The following is a 4,249-nucleotide window of genomic DNA, read 5'->3' on the forward strand; positions in this document are numbered from 1 at the left end:
CTTTTCAACCATGCTTCAACTGAATTATTTAAAAAAATAAATGAAATAGGCCTGGACAAAAATTATGGTTCCCCTAGAAAAGAATGAAAAGAATGTGACCAAAATGACATCCAATGTGTCAATGTGTTAATCCAATGTGTGGCCACTAATCAGCATCACAGGTGTCTACAATGTTGTAATCAGTCAGTGGGCCCGTATATAGGACTCAAGGTAGTCACTGTGTTGTTTGGTGACATGGTGTGTACCACATTTAACATGGACCAGAGAAAAGAGTTGTCTCAGGAGATTAGAAAAAAAAAGAAACATAAGATGTAAGACCCATGGGACTGTAGCCAACCTCCCTGCACATGGCCGCAGGAGGAAAACGACTGAAACACACACACACACGACTGAAACACACACACACACGACTGAAACTCACACACACACACACACACACACACACACACACACACACACACACACGACTGAAACTCACACACACACGACTGAAACACACACATATACACACACACACGACTGAAACTAGTTCATGCATTCATTACTTCCAGGCTGGACTACTGTAATTCATTATTATCAGGATGTCCTAAAAACTCGCTGAAAAGCCTTCAGCTAATCCAAAATGCTGCAGCAAGAGTCCTGACAGGGACTAGAAAGAGAGAGCAGATTTCTCCCAAGTATAACAAATACCTTGAACAGATAGTAGACAAACCAGACTTCTGCATATGACTCACTGAAATCCTTTGCGTGATTATCAAATGCAGGCCTCACAGCCTATATGGTCACACCCAAACCTCACGATAATACGGTGCAAAAAATTGTTCTTTGTGCCAAGATTACTTACTTACAAACAGTTGAAGTTCCAGCTGTGCAATGAAACCTGCCCTGACACAGGAGCTTCTTCTTTCATTTTTATTTGATTAAGATATCATATTATACAAAATAGTACTTTATTCTATGTATGACATCAGTACAATCTAATATTATTTGACACCGTTGTCATCATCGAGGTTTGATCGTGACTTACGTCGTCAGTATCAACGTGGATGATTGCATCATCTTCATTAACCACAGCCATGTTGTCAGCCCTGTTAAAGGTGGATCCTTGTTGCTGACGTGTCGCTTAAACTTGCTCCAAATCCACGCGCTGCCTCTAAATGCTAAACGATTATCAAATGCAGGCCTCACAGCCTATATGGTCACACCCAAACTTCACGATAATACAGTGCAAAAAATTGTTCTTTGTGCCGAGATAAATACATCTCATACACCAAATAAAACACACCCTCACAATATGGTCCACAGCAATTTACAAGCAAAAACATTTTAACTGCTGGACCAACTATTAAGCTCTTTTAGACACAAGCCATTTCTGTGACACTTACAGCCGGTATGTCAGAGACTTATGAAACACTTCTCTTCAAACACTTGACAGTGAGTCAGCAAAGCAGGTCGCAGCCTGTTTGGATTGCTTTTAAAATCCTTGAAAAATATTTGAGCTCAGTTTCTTTAACAGACGTTACTGTTCTCTGGTTTCACACCTGATCGAGCACCACCTCACAGGTTTAGCTGTTAAATAACAACACAGTGATGGTTTCTGCCGCTAAAAGTCAAAGTTCAGTCATTAGTAATCACCGTGTACAGTCATTACGTGATTTCAAACAACACTTACAAACAGTTGAAGTTCCAGCTGTGCAATGAAACCTGCCCTGATTTTAACAAATATCATCCAAAGTTAGACGCAGAGACACAGTAGCTTCTTCTTTCATTTTTATTTTATTAAGATATCATATTATACAAAATAGTACTTTATTCTATGTATGACATCAGTACAATCTAATATTATTTGACACCGTTGTCATCATCGAGGTTTGATCGTGACTTACGTCGTCAGTATCAACGTGGATGATTGCATCATCTTCATTAACCACAGCCATGTTGTCAGCCCTGTTAAAGGTGGATCCTTGTTGGTTACCGTTGCTGACGTGTCGATTAAAGTTGCTCCAAATCCACGCGCTGCCTCTAAATGCTCCACTGAGCAGCTTCTCGACGAGGGTTTCTCCATCGATTTTAACACATTGAAGAAAACAAAGAAGCTGAAGAGGTAAACTATACGGCTTATCAATGAGATATTTTACTATTTTCAACCATAGGACTGTGACTACTCTTCCACAGATATTGATCTGCATGCCTTGCTGATTACTTGACGATGTCTGTCGTCCCATATCCATTCTGATGATCAGAATAATCTGAATCACTGCTACAAACTCTGTGTTCGATGGTGAACTGAAGGAAGCTGCAGGCTGTCTGTGCCTCTCTGTTACTTGCAGCGGTGTTATGTTCCCTCAGCTGTGCTCCCGCCTTCTTTTAAGTCTTCCTCTTTGCAGCTTTCATTGGCACCAATGAAATGAAGACACTTTGCCTACTGGTGTTGGCCAGAGGGGCCGATGGCGCGAACTAGCAGCCTCCTTCTGTCAGTCTGCCCCAGGGCAGCTGTGGCTACAACTGTAGCTTGCCTCGACCAGTGTGAGAGTGAATGAATAGTGGAATTGTAAAGTGCTTTGAGGGCCTTGAAAAGCGCAATAAATTATTATTATATATAAAACAAAATTGAATTGAATTTTCACCAACCTCTTATCCTTTTTTTTCCCAATTTGAAAGGTTTACCATATTTATTTTCTTAGTTTTATTTTTTTTCATGAATATTACACCCCAGAAAATGGCATCTTAAACCGTCAATTGTATTCATCTCAGTCTTGAACATATTTTTTTCTCTTTTCAAGCTACAAATGCTATCATAATTATTGAGGCATCATTCTTTCATGTCAGTTTTTAATATCAGGACACATTTGGAACAAATGCAACTCAGGTTAGCACCGTTTCCTCACAGTAAGAAGGTCCTAAGTTCAATTCCACTACCTGATCTTTCTGTGTGGAGTTTGCATGCCCTGCCAGTGTCTGTGTGGGTACTCTGACTTCTCCCCACAGTCCAAACACATGCAGTTAGTGGGGTTAGCCCTACGATAGACTGGTGACCTATCTGGGTGTACCCTACCTCTGTCTCATGTGGTAGCTGGGAAAGGCTGCAGCCCCCACCACTCTGATCAGGATAAGCTGGAAGAGAATGAATAACGGATACATCTTATATCCTTCTTTGAAGTACACAAAGGTTATTTTTGCACACATTTACACATTCCATTGACCTTGTTGAACTTAGGCAGAATTGTCCGTTAATTCCTCTGAACTCTTCACACACATCAACTAACAAAAATATCTGATTTCCTTGACTTTGTTCAGCAAGATCAAAATTGTAATCAGTAGTGGTCCTAGCCTGTTTGATGCCCTGGGCGAAAACCCCCTCTGGTGCCCACTCCACCCCCCACCCCGCCCCCCAATCCCAGCACCCTCCACCCCACCCCAGAACCAGACTAAAACATAAACACGCACAAACAAAAATATGAATATTCTCGTCAATTTTCTTGATGTTTATTTATAATCACCTCTGTTAATCCTTGATATTTATAATTGAGTTATCTGTATATATTAGTGCCATTTCTTAAATGTGTAAAATCTGTAACATCATGTATTGTTTGGAGTTTAGTCTGTTACTGTTACTATTTTACAATTTCTTCCTGGACCAACTGTAACCCGCAAAGCTTCCTTAGGGATTAATAAAGTATTCTGATTATGATTGTTTCAGGATACATGACCTGTCATTATTCAATCACACATCTGCTTACCTGTATCTTTTGCACCTGATGGCTTTGAACTTTTCTTGTCCATCTTCCATTGGTTTTAATTTTGCACTCCACTATGAATTTTTAAGCAGCAGATAAGCGATCATCTTTCAACATGCAGCCATTACCCTACTCTCTAATGCTGGGCTTACACTGTGCGATTTTTGGCCCATTTTGAGCCGACTTTTTCAGTCGTGCAACCGTTTTGTTGATCAGCCCGAGTTTGGCCTTCATCGTGCATCGTGTAGTATACGTGGGGTAACCAGAAGCGATTAACACCTCACGACCAGCTCCCGATCATCAGTCGCTTGGTCGGGAGGATTTCAAATAGGTTTGAAATCCTCCCGACCGTCGTGAGGGTGTCACCGCAGCCGCTCACACTGCGCACGCGCAAACACATAAATGTCGGTGAAAAAGACGGAGTAGCACAGCAGTGCAGCGTGTGATCTGGACACAAGCGATGGAGGCACTTGTAGAACTTTGGAAAGCTCATCTGAGTCTTTTCGATGTGG

Source organism: Oreochromis aureus, linkage group 3 (assembly GCF_013358895.1).
Source record: "Oreochromis aureus strain Israel breed Guangdong linkage group 3, ZZ_aureus, whole genome shotgun sequence".
NCBI classification, from domain to species: Eukaryota; Metazoa; Chordata; class Actinopteri; order Cichliformes; family Cichlidae; genus Oreochromis; species Oreochromis aureus.